We start from the raw sequence: 24,042 nt of genomic DNA, 5'->3' as shown, positions 1-24,042 counted from the left end.
CATAACCATATACCATCGTTTTATTATTCCATGGACTCAAAGTTAATAGTGACGTAAGGTAGTGATCTTTCAGCAGAGCAACGCTTCAACCAATGTAGGAGTGGCAGTCAAAACAGCCAAAATTCACCGACAAAGCTTCGAAGTGGTTTCACTTAAGTTTTTTTGCGATTCACTCCCGTTCAGAACCCGAAAATGTAGTGAAAAATCATTAAACTACGCTGTCAGTGTCTCGATAAACTATGTCAGGGTTAAAATAAGGCGAAAGAAATATACAACTAAACATACCCCTAGGATAGCAGACCGTTAACAGCGGGAGTTTATCTTAAATTTAATTTTACCCTAAGGACCAGTTCTGGAGTTTGCGTTATCAGATAGTAGGCACATATGACTACAAGAACAACTAATTTAGGCACTAAAGTGAAGTAAAAAGCAGCATAAAAAACACAGTAGAGGACAATTAAAGAGACTTAAGTAACTAGCATACATTAAATCTGAAGAGAACTTTTTATGTCGTGCTTAAAATTGTCAAACCTATCAGACGAGCGAAGACAGTAAAAATATGAACTAACTGAAAGCAAGAATAATCAGGATTAAAATTATACTATTTACCAAACAGAAGGCACAGTTGGCAATAAGGACGCTAGTCATGCTACCGTATTTATCGAGATTTGTCACTGCCGACCTAGCAACATAGCAAAAGCATGCTTTTTCGGCCACGTCAAGCATTAAGGAACTAATATACTAAACAGACAATTATTGGGGCAAAGATGGTCTGTCCCAAAATATACACACAGATCGCTTAAGTAAGCATAGAATATATCCATACGTAGGGTCATTGGACAGGAATGTATACGACAGAAAATTTTGTTCTTTTAAAAAACTGTAAAATCAGTTCTTGGTGGTGATCTAGCCTGCGGGACCTCTTTGCATATTTTACTGGAATTGTCTCAAAGTTTAGAAACGATTTTAAACATTCAACTATTGTATCGAAGAAAATTTGAATAACTAAAGATCAACAATAGTAGAACGCTATAAAAGAACTATTTTAAGAACTATACTTTACTACCTTTTCAGTAAGCCATATCACAGTCAAGTCTCATCATGCCACAGAGTTCAGTTTCCTTTACACAAGTGGGGCACTCCGACCGTGCAGTTGCCACTAACGTGTGTGTGTGTGTGTGTGTGTGTGTGTGTGTGTGTCCCTAAGGGAGTAAACTGCGGAGGTCATCGGTCCCTACACCTACACACTACTGCCCGAGAGAGGACTAACCTTCGGCGGAAGGGGCCGCGCAATTCGTGACATGACGCCTCGAACCACGCGGCCACACCGCGCGGCCCCGCTAACATGGTTTAGACAATATTTTCATGCGATCCTGATGTCTCGTCCGATTGGTTTCAAATCCAAATTATCTATAAAACTGTGCAAGTAGTAACTACGTTTTACGAGTACATGTACTATGGTAACTGATCTAGCGACTGAGTATCTGGAACGATGCTGAGGGACTGGTTTTAGTCTAAGTGCGTTTCCACCGCGTTAAACATTTTTCGTTAAATTAGAAACTGTATACTTCGTTAAGCAACAAAAATTTCATCCTGAAGAAACTACGTTCCGTTCCAGGAATCTATTCCTGGACTTCTACAGTGAGAGACTAGCGTTTTAATGAGCATCCTCCTATTCACTCCAAACAAAGCTCGCTGTGGATCCAGCCGAGGCGCGGCATTCACCAAGGGACGTGCCATTATTGATTCATGGCGGCGCACAGCCGTGATGCACGGCGACCCATGCTCGAGGCTAAGTAACCGCACACAATCACTGTCCGGGAATCACGGTCACAGTCAGTGACGCGGCCAGCAAGTTTCTCTCCGAAGGAGGAAGGAAGGAAGATTGGGTTTAACGCCCCGTCGGCTCGGCGTCGACGTCATTTGAGACCGAGTACAAGCACGGATTGTGTCAAGGATGGGGAAAGAAATTGGCCGTGCCGTTTCAAAGGAACCATCCCGGCATTTGCCTGGAGCGATTTAGTGAAGTCACGAAAAACCTAAATCTGGATGGCCGGACGCGGCTTTGAACCATCGCCTTTCCGGATGCGAGCCCAGTGTGCTAACCATTGCGCCACATCGTTCGCTCGTGGTCTGTAGAAGAGCCAACCTAAGAAATTCATTCAATAAATAATGCCCAGTTTTTATAGATACTTTTAATACGAAGTTTCTCCTGCATATTGCGAGCATTTCAAACAGGTGGCAGAGCTGTAGAGAACCATCACAAAATAGCGGTACGCAAGACGCTCGTTACAAGTCATGTGACGTAACAATTCTTGGTTGCAGAAAGAGAAACTAGGTGAATATCCATAAGCGTTTGCGTACAGTATATGGTGAGTGCTGATGGGTGATGGTTAAAGGGAGTAAAAGAGTCTGGAAGTGCAGAAACAGCTCAATGATCGGCCACGTTCGGGACGCATCACAGCCATTGCTCACGAAGTGGTGAATCGTGCGGATGCAATTATTCATTCCTACAGAACGGTGCACCGGCCGAAGTGGCCGAGCGATTCTAGGCGATACAATCTGCAACCGCGCGACCGCTACGGTCGCAGGTTCGAATCCTGCCTCGGGCATGGATGTGTGTGATGTCCTTAGTTAGGTTTAAGTAGTTCTAAGTTCTAGGGGACTGATGACCTTAGAAGTTCAGTCCCTTAGTGTTCAGAGCCATTTGAACAGACCGGTGCGTCACAACTCGACATTTGGGTCTACAGCTGCTAGTAAGTTTTGGATGCGCGTGTGCATGCGCGTGCGCGTGCGGATGCCATTATTCATTCCTACAGACCGGTGCGCCGGCCGAAGTGGCCGAGCGATTCTAGGCGATACAGTCTGCAACCGCGTGCGCGCGTTATGTTTGATACTCTGACAGTGGCAGATGGTTGTGCAATTATGTGGTGTAGCACACTGTAAATATCATACGAAAATACCATCTCTTCAAATCCGAGCCGGTAATCGCACTAAAATTACGACATCTCTCTTTGGATGCACGATCGTATGCAGACAAAAGGAACGAAAATGTATTCTGTAGCGCCCTCTGAGTGATAACTAGAAGCAAGTATCGAGTGCTGAAATGATCATTCTGCCAACTATCAACTGTGTTTTGGGCTGCACATGCTCTGACGTGACGTCATCCCTTCCGGTACTATGAGTGCTACGTTACTCACATCACCAGGTAACTTTTCTCTTTGAAACTGTCCAAATGTAAAGTATCAGGAATTTTTGAGGAGCTGCTGTTATAATGGCGCCGTAGCTGAGTGGTCTAGTTCTTGGACTGAAATCATTTCACATGTGTTCGGCTCTTGTTACTAACTTTTTCATTTTATTCGTCGCAAATTAAAGTATTAATTCTGAGATTTATGTTTAAGTAGTTCAGTTTTATACGCACAAAATTACTATACTCAATTTAGCTACGATTACTACCCTTTTAAGTCAAAAAGCTAAAGGCCACGTTGTAGCACACTGGTAAAATTTTGCACGAACTACTGCTCTTGGATATTCAAAGGTGTGCTCAAGATTGATTCTACGAATGCTCAGAACAGACCACAAGATCCAAAGACTAACCAGTTTCATCTGAACTGTTGGAGCAGTTTGAGGCCAATGGAATGACTTATGTCACTGAGCGTTACAGCTGACGAAAACTAGGTGCTTCGCACTGAGCTGAAAACAAAAAGGAAGTCACTGCAGCGGTACCATCAGAAAAAAAAAACAGAACAGTTGTTACTGCTCGCGTGTTTTATATTCGAGCACTCCATTTATTAGACGCCTCGGTTCACATACCTCGCAAAAGTCATCCAGTCCAAAGTTTATCATCTGATATCGGTCATAGTTAAGTCTCAACAATCTATAGCATCTTAGCATTTTAAATTTGTGTATCTTCATTCTTTATTTTCAATAGCATCTTTTACAATTTGCCTCTGCTACAATAAGTGATGACGTAACGTCATATTTGCTCATAAACACGGTCAGCAGAAAAATGATTCTCTACCACCACACGCTTCGATCATTTTTCGAAAAACTCTACGTGGACACATGACAGATTGGCAGAAACGACTTGTGTTTGGACGTCACTATGACCATACTGTAAATTAAGTCGTCCGATTTGTCGTCGTATGAATGTAGTCCGTTCAACGTGCCTAAAAACAATGTTATATCATTCGAAGCCACGAAACGGAGTAAGAACAGTGATAGTGAAGAGATCGTAACAGAGACCGAAGACATGTGTCACGTCTTGTCAATGAATGCTACTGTCGGTGAAAATCGTTTCATCTTCACCTAGTTTACGTGCGAAGATTACAAAGGGTAACGTGTATGCAGTACACAACTTTAGTAGCGTACCTTGCTAAAGGCCATTGCTCTAAGCAGAACACGCAGCATTCGTCTTCAATGTGGCAAACACATTAACCAACTGGAGACGTGTACTGCGATTCGACGAGTCGCATTTTTTCCTCTTTTAAAACGATTCAAGATGCCGAGCGCACCGACAGCTCAGTAAGGCGTTTAACCTGCAATTTATTTAAAGCAACATGGGATGTTTTGGGGTGTCTCAGGTTTCTGTGAACATGAACCTGCACATGTATTTCAACATCCTCGCCGACCAAGTGTTGCCATTTCTTCTATGTTTTCCTGATGAGTACGAGGATTGGAACTAACAGTAGCAACTTATACAAAATAGACATGTTTCAAAGTTTTACTATGATTCGAAGTAGTCACCAGCATTGCGTATAACCCAGCAATGAGAAATACGTAAGTCACGTTTAGCAGCTCCAGTTGTGTTGATAGAGTGGAGCGGTCAACTGACGGAAGAATCTAACAGTTCTGACGAGAACGCCATGAAGTGCTTTGAATTTAGGAATCAAGCTGAACTCACAGGAAGTGTGGTGGATGGCACAGCATTTCCCAGCCCCACTGACCGACCAAGCCAGAATCTACCCCATATGCGCCCGAGCACCATCCTGCAGAAAGCGTCGCTGCTTCATCCGCCAGGCTGCTCAGTTTTGGAAGAAGCGTGCGACAAGCTTGGAGAAAGAAGCGGCGACACTTTCTGCTGGACCCGCCCATCATTTTGCAGGGCAATGCTGGGGTGTATACGTTGCAAGTTCGGGACTGTTCGATCGACGGGGTTGCAAAGTGTTGTGCCACCCACTACACTCCCCAGACGCAAGCCCATGTGGCTTCAAATTTATTCCTAAATTGAAGGGAGCACTTCATGACACTCGCTTCAGAACTGTTACAGAGATTCGTCAGACAACAGACCGCGCCACTATCAGCACAACTGGCGTTGCTAAGAGTATCCTACCACTTCCACATCACTGGCAACGGGTTATAAACAATGGTTGTGACTACTTCGAAGACTTCGAAGGATAGTAAAACTTTGAACGTGTATGTTTTGTATCAGTTATAAAAAATAGTTGTCACTATTTAAGTTCAACTATCGCATGGTATGGACACTCGTTGTGTTGGCAGAAGAGCCAACACCGTGTTACTAGTGGAGGTCGAAATGCACGCGTTTTAGCTCACGCAGGCTAGCGTGAGGAGGGAAGAACTATATTGACGTGAGGTCTGGAACATGACACGGAATTAGAATTCAGAAAGCGGACGTAATTAGTTTGATACTTAACTTTAATCCATTAATGATGAACGTCGCTCTTGACGGTACACGATTCACAGTATTATCTGTGTCAGAATACATTCATAGTAACTGAATATGGTGCCTTGCTAGGTCGTAGCAAATGACGTAGCTGAAGGCTATGCTAAACTGTCGTCTCTGCAAATGAGAACGTATGTAGACTGAACCATCGCTAGCCAAGTCGGCTGTACAAGTGGGGCGAGTGCTAGGGAGTCACTAGACTAGACCTGCCGTGTGGCGGCGGCCGGTCTGCCATCACTGATAGTGGCGACACGCGGGTCCGACGTATACTAACGGACCGGGCCGATTTAAAGGCTACCACCTAGCAAGTGTGGTGTCTGGCGGTGACACCCCACCTCTCTTTCGATGTAACTGTTCAGAGGTGCACACACATGCGTTCCTGGTTCCACGACCACTCAAGCACGCTATCGCATTTAGACTGCCCCCTAAATCACCCGATAATTCCATATAACAGCGGGTAAAACGTAGCAGTCTAAGATATGTATCTGGTAGCTTGGCTGGATCTAATCAAAGATGTGTCCTTTCACCTGGATGTGGCTTACCGGAAGAAACTTGTGGACTCTTCCTCACCGAGTTGAGACTATCAACGCTAATGGCGGTGTCACGCGGCATTAGCGTGATATCTCCTGAGAGTGACCGATTTTTTTGCGTGGTGTGCTTGTATGATATTTCATCTCCAAACTATAAGCTAGAAAGAAAATGTACACTTTACAGCCAAGGTGAAATTAAGAACCGACTGAGGTGGCACAATCAGGCCGCTGAACTCTTATTCGAGAGGAGCAGGGTTCAATTTGCTGTACGGCTACCCAGATTTTTTTCCTCATTTTCATATTTCCTATTTGTTAAGACGTATCCGGGATATTTTCTTGCTTTCTTCCCCGTCCCTGTTATCTGCAGGCGAGATTTTCGTATCTCATTACTTCATTCCCGCATGAAGTTTTTCGGTAGGACGCTCCCAGGGTTGTGGAAGCTAATTTCAAAAAAAGCCGGAAACGTTTGTGTAGTTAATAATGAAAGATCACAGATCAGTTCAAGAGAACTGGCCTATCAGGCTACCTGCCAACAAGGTTACGGTCCCACTTTCTGGCACAAGGACAGCATACTGTTTACGAACTATCTTCCAACGGGCAGGATCTAAAGCTTCCGTCGTGCATCGGTGTGAACAATTGAGGTAGGATTAGACTTTAAGAAGTCTTTACACCTTTATCTTCCTGAAAATGCCTTCCCAATAAGCCGTATTAATGCCTAAATATTTTTGTAACTGAGTTTCATCCAGTACTGTGATATATATTCAACTGATTTTGGTAGAGTTATAAATTAAGAACCTGAAGAAAAACATCACGTTTTCAGAGGTTTTAACCCCGTGTCCATCAAAGAAACTTATGGAGTGTGCCTTGTCCCTGTTGTATGACCAGGATGGATCTAAGTATCTATGTGACAAAATATTAACTCTAGGCAGAGTTTTCTTCGTGAAGATTCATCGACAACAAATGCATAACGCAGCGAGAACGCATGCCCAAAAACAATGTATGAGTGACAGTGTAGAACAACTTAAGTGAGACAAGAACAAGTGTCTGGAAACGTCAAGACAAAGCTAATACATGGAATGGGCTGACAGCTTCCTACAGAAAAATCAGCAATGATAATATCAAGAAAAGCCTAGATCATTAGCCCGCCGTAAGAGTAAGGAGTACCTACAAAAATAGATTGGCAAAAATTCAGTAAAAGAATACAACGGATACACGCAGACACATGAGTGTGCTTAGTAAGCACAACATATTTAACTTGCGCGCGCACACACACACACACACACACACACACACACACACACACACACACACACACACACACACACAGTGTGCAATCATATACATACACATATCTAGAAAATAATATGATACTAGATAGAGATGATAATAGAAGTATGTTGGTACATCTAAGGCGTGCTTTTTGCCGGCACAGAATCTACTTACGCTAAATATAAGCCTCCATTACAGATTTGTGAAGGAGTAAAATGTGATAAGCAAATTGAGAAGAGAAGCAGATAGAGTATGATGGAGCTGAACGATTCTAAAGTTTAGTGAAACTGAAGAGTACGAAGCGAAATGCTCTATAGAAAAACTAGAAATGAACTCTTAGCTGATGAAAAGTCAGTGTAACAGAAATTGAGCCATCGTCAAACCGATTTACACAAGAGGAAAAATGGGAGAGGAGACGAAGAACTGTTGTGTTGCACAAGTATGTGGGACGTTATCTGTAGGGGGAACGAAGACATGAAACCAAAACAAAGTTTGCATTCAGCCAGTTTAAGTACTGATGTGTGGAAAAACTTTATGCTTATAAGGTGTAGCAGGAAAATAAGACATCTCCCCCTTCTGGGCGCCAAAATGTACTACACTATAATCTCTCACACTCTCTTAGCACAGATTTTTCCCCCACAATAATATTAACTTGCTCTAAAACGTCTGCGAAGTTGAAAGACATCTAGATGGAGGACTCTATAACAATACTGAGCGAGACGTCATAATAGATAAATCTCTACTCAGTCGGGAGCAGCAGTGTTCAGATCGCCATCCAGCCACCCTGGTTTGGATATCCTGTAGTTTCCCTGCATAACTTCAGACGATTCTCAAAGCAGCTCACTCAGGAAGACCTCAGATTCCTCGCTCCACGCAACTGCTCCGCTATTACTCTTGTGTTGATAGGACGTTGAAGTTACATTGCGGACACTAATGTCGCAGCCAACTACGAGCGTAAGCAAACGAGAACTCACCGCCCCAAGGGCGCGGGAGGAGAGGGGATAGGAGCAGAGCAGAGCAACAAGACTCACCTTCCTCTTGCAAGGCGCTCTGTGTTGGAGTGGAATATTTTGAAAAAACTTTATTCTTCAAAACTAATGCTTGTTTGATACTCAAACTTTACATTGGCACCCTTTGTTAACGGTCACCACATCATTGTCAGGGTTGGCAGTGTCAAAAGTTGTAATCCAGACCCGACCCCTACAGATATGCAACCATAGTTCAAAACAAGCTCACCTAAAACTGCCACTTTGACGTATGCGCGCATAATAGCAAACTACAGAGTATTGTGATCGGTACATAGTTCTGCATAAATAACACTATTGAAAAATTGTGGAAGCATTTTTATGCTCGCATATTATAATCTTTTTAGAGAAATCTTATACTAATCATCATGGGTACTGAGAACACTTATCTTATGTAACTCAGCTGGTTCTGAATATCTCATTAAATCTGGCTGGAGTGAGGTCTGCATAGTAGATGGTGCAACGTTATTAGAGAAGCGAAATCTTCGGGTGTAAAAGAAACTTTGAGATTACGGCAAAAGCCATTAAAGTTCACAAATTGTTAAAGTGATTCGGTGGATAAACTACGGGGCTGTTGACGGATGAACCGGTATTACACAGGAAAAAGGCAACGCCAGAAACTACTGCGAAGTGTAGCAAGACCTATAGTGGATCGGCGGTTGGTGTAGAGATCTGTCGTTGACACTACGCCAATGGAATATATTGCGCATAAATTGGTGAAAAGAACCTTTACTGTTTGATTACATTCATCATCATCATCTTGGACTGTTTCCAGCCACTGGCTGGATCTGTCGGGAACAAGCCTCTCCATCGTGTTCTGTCTTTCCACCATTCCCCCTCTTCCACCTTCCTCCAGTTCTCTCCTCTTCTCGTCACACATTCCTTCACTCCCTTCACCCATCTATCTCTTGGTCTTCCTCTGGGCCTCTTCCCCTCCAGTTGCAGATCAAACATCCTCTTTGGAATTCTTCCCTCATCCATTCTCTTCATGTGCCCATACCACTGCAGTCTTGATTTTTCTATCCTGTCCTGTACTGGTTCCTCCTTTAGTCTTTCCCTCACATACACATTTCGCAATCTGTCTCGTCTTGTTACACTCAACCTGCTCCTCTGGAACTTCATTTCACTAGCCTGTATTCTACCGTATGCCAATATGGGGACAAAGTAGGTTCGGTATATAATTCCCTTGGATTTCTGTGGCACCTCCTTGCTCCAAATAAGCCCCCTAATGCATTTGTAGAACTGCCATGCTTTTCTGCACCTTTCATTTATTTCCATTGCGTTTCCCCCCTTACTTTCAATCATGCTTCCCAGGTACTTGAAGTTCTCTACCACTTGTAGTTTTTCCCCTCCACAAGTTATATCCACATTTGGCCTATTCTTCTTCCTTGTTGTGACAATTATTTCACTTTTCTTTGCAGAGAAATGCATTCCATATTGTGCTGCCGTTGCGTCCCATGCATCTAACTACTCTTGCACCTCCTTCTCGCAATTTCCCCATAACATCAGGTCATCGGCAAAGAGCACTGCTTTCATTTTATGATCTCCAATTGCATCTGATACTTGCTGTAGGATTTCATCCATAACAATAATAAACAATAAAGGCGAAAGTGCACTTCCCTGTCGCAGCCCATTTTCCAGCTTGAACCATGCAGTACATTCCCTCTCCACTTTCACACAACTCTCACTTCTCTCATACATTTTTCTGACTTTTCGTGTTATCTCTTGATTTATCCCTTTTGCGTTCAGCACATCCCAGAGCATGTCCCTACAGATACTCTCATAGGCCTTCTCAATATCTAAAAAGGCCATGATTAAGTCCTTCCCGTACTCATAGTGCCTTTCCTGCAGTTGCCTTACCGCAAATATGAGGTCCGTTGTTGATCTTCCCGGTCTGAAACCGTACTGCTCCTCTTGCAGTCTACTTTCAATACTGCTTCTTATTCTCTTCTCCAGGATCTTTTCATATATTTGATTACATTATTGTTGGATAAATGAAAACAGTAAAAACCGTAAAATACACAGTAGTAACCGCCAAGAGCTATCTGAGGTGGAACGTCCTCAGAAGACTGACTTTAGGAGAAGCATAAGCCCAACAGATTTGTTTGAAGAAGCGTAAGCAAATTTCCTCTTCCACGAAAGAAGTTACCTTGTTCGATCGTCTCTTAAGTATTGTGTATCAGTCTGTGACTATTTCTTAACAGGCCGAGAGAGAGAGAGAGAGAGAGAGAGAGAGAGAGAGAGAGAGACGCCTTTCGTCACAAGATCGTTTAGCACGCGCGGAAGCAATACAAAGATAATCGGGGAGGAAGAGCGTAATAGTAGTTGGTTCTTGTGTTTCTTTTACTCTTCCAGACACACATTTAAGTGTACGGTGCTGCGAGACGTCAATTGCTGTAGCGTCTACGCCTTATCCGTGTTGTCCTTCGCACGAAGCAGCACCGGAGAGCTTCCAGCAGCACGAGACTACTGCGGAAAAGGTCGCCACGATTCCGCAAACAGGCGGTGGATTTCCAACCTATTAACTTCTTACACGGCCAACACTTTCTCCGTTCTCTTTCAAGGCACATCTGGAAGAATTTGACGTGGCAAGAGATTTGCCCTTGCCCAGATTTGTATCCCTTTAAGCAAATCAGGTACTGCAAAGCCTCTCTTCTGATTAACACACTTCGTCAAAGATCAACCTCAGTGTATACGGTGTCCATGAAGTCCCACTATCATTTTCATTTACATCTACATCTACGTGATTACTCTGCTATTCACAATAAAGTTCCTGGCAGAGGGTTCAATGAACCACCTTCATGCTGTCTCTCAAGCGTTCCACTCTCGAACGGCGCGCGGGAAAAATGAGCACTTAAATTTTTCCGTGCGAGCCCTGATTTCTCTTATTTTATCGTGATCATTTCTCCCTATGTAGGTGGATGACAATGTTTTCGCAACCGGAGGAGAAAACTGGTGATTGAAATTTCATGAGAAGATCCCAAGGCAACGAAAAACGCCTTTGCAATCACAACTTAGACACTATAAGAAATAGAGAATTGCGATTTTTTGTGAAAGTTTAGCAGTCCTCAAAGTTTTTTTTATTTGTCCTTTGTTGCACGTTTAACAGTGCATAAAAATGGCGACAGACGAGGAGAAGGCGCAATATGTCATCTGGTATGGAAAAACCAAACCCGTGACAATCCTACTGCGGATTTATCGACGCCAGAATGGGAGCGCACCACCGGCAAAACAAGCACAATGAGGTGGTTCAAAAACTTTTTATAAAGAGACGTGATGGTTCCTCTCCATAACACGCGCGCACTCCCCGCCATTAGACTTCTTTTCGTGGTGTTAAGGATTGCGTGCACACAGTTCCAGTCAGTGACATTGCTACCCAATCATCAACCAGAACTGATGTTACAGTGCTGAACCGTACATGGGCACAGCTCTAACATCCCCTTCCTGTTCTACGAGTGACGAGAGGATCACAATGAAATTCTGGCACAACAGAAAAAACGCAGCTGCTAAACGCTTTACAACAGACCATGATGCGCTCGGTCTCTAGTAATTAACAAGCCATAACTTTATGAAATACCTGGATTTTAAAGGAAACCTGTATAATTAAAACGCGTAATCTGCGGGTATGCGTAATTCACCCGTGCCGGTAGCCGTTAAAAACTTCGCCGTGCCATCCGGTTCATCTCAGGAGCTATCGCGATACATTCTTTTACTCAGGACCCCTAGACTTGTGCTTTACACCGAGGTGACAAAAGTCATGTGATAACACCTAATATCGTGTCGGAGCTCCTTCTGCAGACTAATTCGTTGGAAGTCTCCTGAAGAAATATTGAGCCATGCTGCCTCTATAGCTGTCCATAACTGAGCAAGCGTTGCTGGTGCATGGTTTTACTGCATGAACTGACCTCTGAATTATGTCCCTTAAATGTTCGATGGGATTCTTGTCGGGCGATCTGAGTGACCAAAGTACTCGCTCGAACTGTCCAGAATGCTCTTCGAACCAATCACGAACTGTAATGGCCCGGTGACATGACGTCGTCGTTCGGGGACATGATGTCCGTGAATGGCTGCAAATGGTCTCCAAATAGCCGAACGACCGTTTCTAGTCAATGATCGGTTCAGCTGGACCGCAGTCCATTCCATGTAAAAACGGCCCGCATCATTATGGAGCCACCACCAACTTGCGTTGTGCCTGATTGACAAGTTTGATCCATGGCTTCGTGAGGTCTACCCCATGTCGGCTGTTAGTCACTAAAATCTGGACTCATTTCACCAGATCACCGTTTTCCAGGCGTCAAAGGGTCCAACCGATGCAGTCACGAGCTCAGGAAAGTGCTGCAGTCGATGTCGTGCTGTTAGCAAACGCAATGACGTCCGTCATCTTCTGACGTAGCCCATTAACGTCAAATTTCGCCGCGCTGTCCTAACGGATACGTCCGTCGTAGGTCCCACATTGATTTCTGCGGCTATTTCACAAAGTGTTGCTAACTACGAGAACGCCGCTGCTCTCGGTCTTTAAGAGAAGGCCGTCAGCCACTGCGTTGTCCGTGGTGAGTGACAATGTCTGAAATTTGGTATCCTCGACACGCTATTGGCATTGTGGATCTCGGTATATTAAATTTTCTAACGATTTCTGATATGGCATGTCCCGTGCGTCTAGCTCCAACTTCCATTACTCTCCCAAAGTCTTAATTCCCACCGAGCGAGGTGGCGCAGTGGTTAACACACTGGACTCGCATTCGGGAGGACCACGGTTCAATCCCGCGTCCGGCCATCCTGATTTGGGTTTTCTGTGATTTCCCTAAATCGCTTCAGGCAAATGCCGGGATGGTTCCTTTGAAAGGGCACGGCCGACTTCCTTCCGCATTCTTCCACAATCCCATGAGACCGATGACCTGTTAGTTTGGTCTCCTCCCCCACATCAAACGAATCTTAACTAACAAACAGCCTATCGGCTAGTGTCTTGGGTTCTTCGGCCGACGTTCATCTGATTTTACTGATGTTTCGCCAGCACGAGTGGCTGGCATTGTCAAAGCTTCACCCTCCATTGCCGGTGGCGAACTGGAGCCGAGCTCGCGGCCGCAGGCTGTATGTACATGGCGTGCCAACGTCCGAGGGCTTCTCCGCGGTCATTTCCGGTGCGGTTCTCCTCTTGCTACCTGCGACGGTCGTTCGCTGCAGTACGGGAAGCCAGGATCCGTTTACCTTAAGGCTTTCCTTTCTTGTTGAAGCTATTCACATGTTTTTGTATTTCTACAGCTTCTCTGAACACGTGGCTACAACCAGAACTTGCGTGTCGGAGAATTTTACGAGGGTCACTCCAAAAGAAATGCACACTATTTTTGTAAAAATACAGTTTTCATTCTGCATGAGTGAAAGTTTTACAGTGTGTAGATACATCCTTCCCGCTTGTTTTCAAACTTAGTTCAACCTGTTCCCGTGAGTGGTGCCGTCACAGCATGTCTTCAAAATGGCTGCAACACTTTACGTTCGTCAGAAGCAATGTGCTCTCATAGAATTCCTGTGCTGTGAAAACGAGACAGTGGGGCTGGCTCTGAGCACTATGGTACTTAACATATGAGGTCATCAGTCCCCTAGAACTTAGATCTACTTAAAGCTAACTAACCTAAGGACATCACACACATCCATGCCCGAGGCAGGATTCGAACTTGCGACCGTAACGGTCGCAGAGTTCCAGACTGCAGCGCCTAGAACCGCTCGGCCACCCCGGCCGGCCGAGACAGTGGGAAATATCCACAAGAGGTTGAAAAAGGTGTGTGGAGTTGCTGCTGTCGATCGCAATAGTTAGTCGGTGGGCAAGCAGGTTACGTGACGAACGCGGCCACGGCAGTATTGAGGATTGTCCTCGCAACGGCACGCCTCGTACTGCACACACATCCAGACAATGTGCAAGGAGTTAACGAACCACCATGAATTCTGATGCATATGTGACGACACTGAAGAAACTTCAAGCTCGACTGAGTCGTGTTCGACCACATCGGCAAAAGCAGGATGTTTTGCTGTTGCATGACAATGCACGGCCACATGTCAGTCAAAAAACCATGGAAGCGATCACAAAGCTCGGATGGACAACACTGAAACACTCGCCTTACAGTCCTGGCCTGGCTCCATGTGACTCATCTCGTTGGGAAACTGAACAACTCTTTTCGTGGAACAAGGTTTGAAGATGACTCCCTTGTGCACGCTGCCAAACAGTGGCTCCAACAGGTTGGTCCAGAATTTTACCATGCGGGTATACAGGCGCTGGTTCCAAGATGGCGTAAGGCAGTTGAGAGGGATGGAAATTATGTGGAGAAATGAAAATATTGTTCCTAAAGGATGTATGTACACACTGTAAGACTTTCAATCATGTAGAATAAAACACGGATTTCAAAAAATAGTGTGTGCATTTCTTTTGGAGTGACCCTCGTATTACGTGGTCGGTCTCACTCAGTGCGTGCTCTGCCACGGCCGATTATCTTAATTGCCGTCGTGCGATCATAATTACGTCAGAAACCTTTTCCCATGAATAGCCTGAGTAAAAAAGACGGCTCTGTCAATGGAGTGCCCTTTTATACCTTGTGTACGCTGTACTACCGCCATCCTTCTGTGTGCGTATCGCTATCCTATAACTTTAGTCTCCTCAGTGGAATATGGAGGAGGAGGAGGAGGAGATTAGTGTTTAACGTCCCGTCGACAACGAGGTCATTAGAGACGGAGCGCAAGCTCGGGTGAGGGAAGGATGGGGAAGGAAACCGGCCGTGCCCTTTCAAAGGAACCATCCCGGCATTTGCCTGAAGCCATTTAGGGAAATCACGGAAAACCTAAATCAGGATGGCCGGAGACGGGATTGAACCGTCGTCCTCCCGAATGCGAGTCCAGTGTGCTAACCACTGCGTCAGTGGAATATGCTCCGCGCTGCCGACAGCACCACTTCTCCTGCATTACTATACATTCAGTAGTTTGTGTTCTGAGCTGCACGCGCGTTTCACTCGTTCCTAGAAGGTAAGGAGCAGTGGGAAATTACGCGGCGCGAACAGCTGCGTGTCCTTACGGTTACGCTGGGAGAGCGAGAAGCGATCAAGGACGAAAGTGCGGTCACTGGCGTGCCATGTAGCGGCTGTTCCGAGAAGCTGCGTAACCTCCGCACGCATTACGCACTGGCACTGCCCACCAGGCCTCTGTTGTTCCAACTCCGTAGGGACTCGGCAAACTGCCCAGCTCCACGTCGCTGACACTTTACATATCTACTGTGAATTACCCATACCAATGTGGCGCGAAATTTATTACCTCCTCCAAATCCTCAATCCTGTACTCACGACACGCCATGAAAATTGTATAAGGGTACGCAGTAGCTCAGAGATTTGAGCTAACGTGCAAGTGGGACATGTCCCAAAACAGACATTTTTGATCCAGCATCCATTACGAATTAATACACAAAGGAATTGCACACCTTGGCTGCGAGTGGGCACTGATTGAAATCAATAGGGAAAGTTGAAAATTGTTTGCTGAACTGGGTCTCCTGGTTACCAGGCAGATTCTCTGACCACTGAGACTACCCTAGCATGCCTCCCATCAGACCCATGTTCTCAACTTACCCAGACACTACAGATGTGGTGCCCCTTGACCATTATTGTCGGTCAGCGATCTCACACCAGGTGGAACTCTTACGAGAATCGGCGAAATGCCGCGAATAATGATAATGGGCAAGGAGTACTACATTTGTGGATAAGTTGAGAATTTGGGTTTGACGGGAGGCGTGCTACGGTAGAACGTGCAGTTGCAATGACCACTGTCTGGATGGCTCAGTGGTCAGAGCATCTGCCTAGTAAGCAGGGGACCTGGGTTTGAAACCAAATCAGACACAAACTTTCAGCTTTTCCCATCGATTTCAGTCAACGCCAACGCACAATCAAGGTCTGTAATTCTTCGTGTGTTAAATATTTTAATAAATCATAGCAGAAATCAGTTTCGCAAAATCTGCTTCTTGAGTGGTAGTCCTCCATTGTTAAGAAGTGTTAGAAAAGAGGAAACATTTTTCTGACAACTCTTACCATGGGACTTCCACAAGTTGCACATTACTATGAGAGGCCAACAAAGTTACTGAATGATGCACTACACTTCAAACTGACAGATACACGACACTATTATTCAAAAGTCACCAAGTCTATAAACAACGGTCGGAGAGTTGTCTCAGTAGTTCAATTCCTCAACGATTAAAGTGTGTTCCTTGGTCACAGAGCCATTTGAGAACCGCTGTGTGAATGTCTTCGTCGCTAGAAAATCTATTGCTATCTGCATTTGCTGCGCCCCCCCCCCCCCCCCCCCCACCTCGATTGTCTGGACACCATACACAATGGTCGAAGTCCTTCATTGCCGATCAGCATTACCAACGTCTATGTGTCCTTGGCCAATTCTTTCACTACGGCTGGACATTGGATTTGGTCTACATACAGCCAGAATTTCACAGTGAATCGATGCAGTTTAGACATTTTGCCCACAAGAATCGTGCTGTCTCGCACACTTCAATTTTGGAGCACGTTTTCAGCCGCCTATTATGACGCACCTGTTATCCGTACCGCAGTGGAACTGTCTGCAGGAAAACCTGAACATTTACTCTCTCCGGATAATGTGCCACTCTTGTTGCGCAATGGCCTTGGAGTGAGACGAGTGTAACTTGCTTTTTGAAGCACCTACGTATTATAATTACAGTTGCTCACTGAAGTCCGGTGTGGTCTGTAATTATTGAATGCCGGCGAAACTTTGTAGTTATACTAATGCGTTAATGCGGAACAGATTTACACAGAACAAAATTAGGTCCAATTTTGGCCACCAGGTGCAAATCTGGCGCTATACAGCATCTCGTCGAAGTCTCCGGTGTTCATATTGAAAAAACTGTAAGCGGCACTTAATAATAAAATGAAAATTATGTCATTCTCTCTTGTATGACCTATCCTGACCACGTCGCGTTCCTAATCTATTGCAAATTTCTATACGTCATTTATATACGTCATTTCTATATGTCTCTTGCATTCACAGCACCAGATTTGCACATGGTGGCCAAAATTGGAAATTTTTCCACCGTAAATCGGTTCTGCTTAACTCATTAGAATATCTACCAAGTTTCGTTGCCATATGATAATTAACAACCTATACTGGACCTCTTTCAATAGCTGCACTGTAATTACAACCATCTGCTACAAACATCGAAATAGTAAACCCCTAGAATACTTCATTATGAGTTTTCAATCCGCAGCAGGGCGTCCTCAGAATTGAAACTTCTTTGCATATGAAAACTGTGCCGGATCAGTACTCGAACTCTCAACCTTTGCAAAGTTTATTGGTCGTGTACACAGTTTTAATCTGACCACAAGTTTCAAATCAGCCCACACTTCGAGCCAGAGTGAAAATTCATTCTACAAACAAGTCCCTAGGCTGTGGGTAAGCCATTTTCCCGCAATATCCTTTTTTTTTCCAGTAGAGCTAGCGAACCTGTGTTAAGTTTGGAAGCTGCGAGAGAGGTACTAGCGAAAGCAAAGTTTCGAGAGGCTTTCGTGAGAGTGCCTGGGTAGCTCAGTCAATAGAACACTTGCCGCAAAGGGGACAGGTTCCAGGTTCGAACACCGGCCCGCCATACAGATTAAATCACCAGAAAATTACACACTAAATCTTTCGTGTATTTACTGAGACGTCATGATACATACAATTAAAAATCACGCAATTCGTAACATTACGAACTACGATACAACTACTCTAAGTATACAGATGACTGCAGACTACCAAATGTTCATACTAATATGTACCTACGGCTCTGACAACGACATTGGAACACTGTTAGTCATGCTGACAGGGTCTTAATCCAATGACTGGATTAATACCCATAATTACTTTAAGCCCCTCCTAGGAACATGTGTTCATCTCACAGTGTATGCATTTCCGGAACCACATTTACTGGACTTCACTTTGTTTCCCTGAGTCTTGAGTATATACGGCACATAACACCCTGTATAGGAGAGCCGACACCAACCATCCTAGGAGAATGAGCCTCAATTCCCAGATTAAGGGCAGATTAGGTGTCTAATAATGAACTATCGTAAAGGTATTAATTACTTTCAGACCCCACATTTTCTTTACATAGTTCAAACTAAGTATTGGTTGAGTGAACCAACAACGATCCCATCAAAGATTGTTTCTCCACAGAAGATGTATCTGCTATTTCTGTCATTGTCATAACCCACGAAGGAAGCTGAAGAGAAACAAGTTCAATTTTCTATATAGCATTACTCGACGTTTGCGGTAAGCAGAAGAGTGGGACGTGAATAATCAGGCTATAAAAAGTGCGCGGAGACATTAGCAACTTCTACAGCTTCATTTGGAGCTGTGCTATCTGACTCGTGCCGGTTTACCAAATCTGAAATTTCCTTGTCAAGTATGAAGTTACTGAAAAAACAACAACAAAACTACAACCATTACACTACTTTTTCGTACCAAATGGCATTACCAGCAAGCGAAGCAATGGTGAAACAATGGCATATGTGGCCTTTTAAAGTATTAGCGAGACAACAGCTCTCGACTCGGTATTATACAGTCTGAATCACTACTGTGAAACAAATGTTTGGTACTGCTGAAGATATCCAGACTGATAATCACCACCACGATGTGCATCAGCAACCAGAAATTATTCTCTAATGGTTCCTAAGGTTATGGGTTGTGATCTGTTTGGCTTAAAGAACGCCTCCTCCATTGCACATAGCCAGAGGTGAACACCTGCCAGAATAGAAATCATCCTTTTCCCATGCCCCCCTCCTTCCACGCAACTCCATCTCTCTGTACTTCCATTTCCACAAGTAACTAACTGCAGGACCAATTCTTTCGAAAGATTACGGCTTTGCAGAGTTTTTCCACACATGCTTGAGCATCCGAGGAGCCGCCAGCGGCAGGCATACGGTGCTTATTTTCCAACAAAGTGCCCTCTGAGAAAATTGCACAGCTCTCCAGCGCTGGCTGCCCATGTAGCAACACCAATTATCTCCTCTGTGTCAGCACACACGGGGATATTTTTTCTTGGAATTCGCAAATTGTAAAGCCATATAAGGGGAGTTACGAGGAACAGGTGCAGGAATGGTCACCACAAATACAAAAGCGAGGTACACTAGTCCATCTCTGTACATTGAATGGTGACCTTTTCACTATTTCATACTTTCAGCGAATGTTTCTAGAAGTGTCTTCTCATACTCGAGCACGCGCTTTGTGTGTGTGTGTGTGTGTGTGTGTGTGTGTGTGTGTGTGTGTGTGTGTGTGTGTGTGTGCGCGCGCGCGCGCACACGCTAAATTCATCAGTTGTATTTACACACTTTAACATTGAAGGTAACTTCCGAAACATGTGGCGTGAAGAAAAACTCATTGTCAAATGTCAGACTTTTTATGCCTCTTAACAAATGCGTCCCATTTATCTTCCCTACTAATTTTACACGTTCGTCCCACTTTTATATCGCTTTTTACCATTACCCTACCAAGTATCTAAATTATTTTATAGGTTCAGGAAAGCTACTGCTGGCCTGGTTCTTTGCTGTAGAAATCTTTCGTTTCTCAATGTTTAGTGTTGTCATTCCAAACTATTCAGCGTTTCCATGGAACATCTAGTGACTATTCTTTTCCCTGTAGATAACACGAGTGAGCAATCAGTATGCTACAGACAGCATCTGAATTTTTCTTTCTCTCAAGAACGTTAGGGGGCCTTCTAAATTTCCTTGGGGTAAAGCCATTGTTACTCTAGTTTTCATTGGACATTCTGCGTCCAGTATAACTTAACTGTTTCCATCAGCCGAAGATTCTCAGAGTCAGTTCCACATGTAATGAGACTCCATATCATTGTACCGTTCTTGTCAATCAACAATACATTACAGGTTCTAACGCCTTTGTCAAATCAAGAAAGACAATCTACCTCTTTACTTGCATGTACCATTTTTCAGGATGTTAAATCTTCACAGAATCAGTTTTCCTGAACCCTTGGTGGTTTTCTGAGAGGTATTTCTTTTTCCCTTGAAACTATTCGAGCGCACAGAATATGCTCTAGTGCCTTGTAACATACAGAAATTAGTGATATTTGAACTGATGGTCTTTTGTTCTTTCACATCTTTATGAACAGAAGTTATGAGAGGTCTCAAGTAACGCGAACCTGTTTATTGCGTGACATATTCGTTAAGAATGTGATAAGCAAGGGGCTAATTCCGCGATATATTCGATTTAAAATCTAATTAATCTGACATGGCTGATGTTTTGTTCAGTTTGAGTAGTCTTTACAATACTGGTGCTCCTTATTTCGGTTCCACCGACTTGTGCATGTGTAATGAACAAACTGTGATATGGTAACACACACACACACACACACACACACACACACACACACACACACACACACACACTTACCGAAGACCAAAACTTTCTATAACACAACTCAAATGATGAGGTTAATTTCAATATGAGACTAAAGTTTAAGCGACGCGTAAACAATTACCATTTCGGAAAATCGATATTGTCCTGTTCAGTGGAAACAGTCTTCCTTAATCCATTTCCAACCAGAACGCAATGACTAATTTTACTAAACGACTGGAAACATACCTGATAATTCTCGTCCGGACGGGCAAGAGATACCGAGTCGAGTGGGTTCCACATTAAATCAAACATTTACAAGGTATGTAGCAGATTAAAGCAGCGTCATTTAACGTTAAAGATATGCGCTATCGGAAGCGTCCTATCGCAAACATATCTGATCGAGCAAACGCATTCATTGAACGGTAGGTGAATGGGCGGTAAAGAATGGATGAACTCAGCGACATCCTGGCCAAGATTAAGGTATTAATGCTCAGGAAACAAAAATGGGAGATATGAAGTACTCTCGCGTGTCAGAGGCACCCTCTTGGTGTTTGCTTAAACGATTTAGGGAACCCGCAGAAAATTTAAATTGACTAGCCAAACGGAGGTTTGAACATCGCTTCTTTCGATATCGAGTCTAGTGCCTTTCACACTGTTCCAGTGTGACGGATTACAGAGTATTCCCTTCTCTGAATCAGATTCTCGTTTTTTGTTGAACGTATGATATTCAGTATGTGCCAAATAGAAAGCAAGTTGAGGATCGGGACTAATGCATGCTTTTTGCTAAGAGCATTCTCCTTTTGGAGGTAATCGGGGAATCCTCCAATATTTTAGCTTTGTAGGAGAGCTTCTTTAATACTATGACTAACCGGTGGAGAAAACTGGATTTTAATAATGAGCAGCAGTTTTATGAGAAAATATTTGAGATCAACTACACGCAGCAAGAAGGTGTGTAAAAAATGTGACTTTGCTGACACGGTTGTATAGTGTCCTAGATAAACAAGTTTATAGAGAGCTCATACTTCCTTTTTGGTTGTCTCTGTTCCGATAGACAAACTATGTGCGTATGTTCTGACTGTTACAAACTTTTCTCGGTTTCTTTTTATTAGTGTCATTAAACGGTAACTTCTTTCGGTTTCACAGCCGCTATGAACCTGTTGAGGTTTAAAATCATGGTTTCGCAAGGGCTGAAAGCTTTCGGCAAAAATTGAAATGTATTGATCATAATACAGCCTACCGATATCATTTAATTTCTGACAAAAAGTTACAAGCCCAGCGTAGCCACAGTAGGTATTACCTTAAACAGAATTTGCTTCTTAGCTTATGTAGCCAAACTGGCTGCATTCACACATCACCCACTGTGCGTTCACGACAGCTTCTGGATGATGTGCGCAAAAGTACATACAGTCGTTTAATCAATGGCCACAGGCCGGCTAATGCCTTAATATTTTACACCAGTAAGTAATTTGTTGTGGCAACAAAAATATAAACAAATATTACGCTCAGTAGATTCTAATAATAACCCTATGAATTCGGCTTATAAAAGGTGTCAATAGGAATAATAATAACGAAAACAAATACCAGTCACGTAATAGGGAGCTAATCTACGTAAGATGGAAAATCTCATTTCAGCAGCTACACATCCTTATCTATGGTTTCTAGTATGGTACTTTAAATTGTGCACTACCTTCGTAAGAAACATTCGACAGCTAATACCGATCGTTGTTAAAAATGGAGAAAACAGCAGATTCATACCCGGCGCTATTGAGCAATGCGGGAATCCGCAGTGCTGCGTTAACAGACTGTCTTTATTGACATGCTCGTTTACTCCTTTACCTCCAACACAGCTGACATATCCCGCTCTACACGCTCCGACGGTTCACGTTTTTCGGAAACAAGAATATCCGCCTTAATTTTACCTTCAAATATCGACTTTTCGAGCGAGAAAAGGTCGTGTCAACAACCCTTGAAAATTCTGCCTTCCTTAAAGCAACTTCTCCTTTAAAGTTATTTATAATGAACTGCACGTAATAAACAGCGTCGGAATACGTTAAAAATAGAAAAGTTCTGTACAATGCATTTTGCGTTATAATAATACAGTCGCTTCTGAAAAAAGTAGTTACAAAAAATCTCCTTTCGGGTAAGGACAATTGTCATCTAACTAAACTTAGTTCTGTGATAAACCGTGTACTTAAACGGTATCCGTTCCTCTAGTAAACACAGACATATTAGGACACCGGTTCGACTAATGAGTTCAGGAAAACATAGCGAATGCTTTTATAAACGACAACTACTTACTCAAAAAGTCTTAGATTACATCTTCGTCTTCTAACAGAAGAGGAGAAAAGTAGCAACAATAGCTCAACTGATAACAAACTTCTCAAAACAAGTTATAATTCAGAAGCCATTTAAAATTTCTAATACACATGACAATGCATAGCGGAAAGAGAACTGGAGACTGAACATTCGAAACAGAGGTCAGTTCTGCCAGAGAAATAATTTCTTCGTTGTCCATAAATCACTCAAACACCTGCTCATATAACAACCTTCAGACAGTCTTTATTTAACACCTCATCGATACACTACTTCCTTAACGGCAAACTGTTGTTACGAAGAAAATCTAATAACGGGATCGAGTAACGCGTGACAACAGTTTCTCCCGGGAGGCATGTGAATGAAATATGTTTGTCTGTCCGGCGGACGGGAAGACACCGGCACCCGGCGACTGACCTGTCTCGCAGCTGCAGGCGGTCCTCAGTCTCCGTCCGGCTCGGCGCACTGCACACCACAGACTGATGCTAGCCAAGCCTTCCTCACGGCAATCGATGTTTCGACGCCGTGGCGCGGCGGCACTGCGCATGCGCGGCCAGCGAGCGCCTACCAAAACCGCTGACGTCTTCCGTTTCCCCCTAGGTTCCTTACCATACCGACCCGCAGAACAACAGGTGCCACATTCGGGGGAATTCCAAACTGTGGTGGAATCTGCAGATTTTGCGCAAGGAAACTTTTGAATCTCCACAGCCGAAAGTTCTTTACTTACACCGACACAAACCATCATTTATTGTTCACTTACGGCATCGTCAGCGCGGGGGGCGATCTGTAGTATTATTAACACTGGATAAATATTCAACAGCCGATATCGCTAAAATCATTTATTCCT

The 24,042-nt window shown here is 43.9% G+C and overlaps 1 protein-coding gene across 1 annotated transcript in view; it reads right to left on the bottom strand.

The window, feature by feature from the left end:
* The window catches only part of LOC126251691 (protein THEM6-like), a 236,683-nt gene extending 213,012 nt beyond the window's left edge, over positions 1–23,671 (bottom strand). The window contains exon 1 of the mRNA XM_049952277.1: positions 23,613–23,671. The gene's annotated coding sequence lies outside the window, so the exon portion shown is untranslated. The remainder of the gene's footprint in view (positions 1–23,612) is intronic.
* Between the last annotated feature and the right edge of the window lie 371 nt (positions 23,672–24,042).

The sequence above is a fragment of the Schistocerca nitens genome, chromosome 4 (assembly GCF_023898315.1).
Source record: "Schistocerca nitens isolate TAMUIC-IGC-003100 chromosome 4, iqSchNite1.1, whole genome shotgun sequence".
In the NCBI taxonomy this organism is placed as follows: domain Eukaryota; kingdom Metazoa; phylum Arthropoda; class Insecta; order Orthoptera; family Acrididae; genus Schistocerca; species Schistocerca nitens.
The sequence above is the reverse complement of the archived record's forward strand: the minus strand, read 5'-3'. Positions and strand labels throughout refer to the sequence as shown.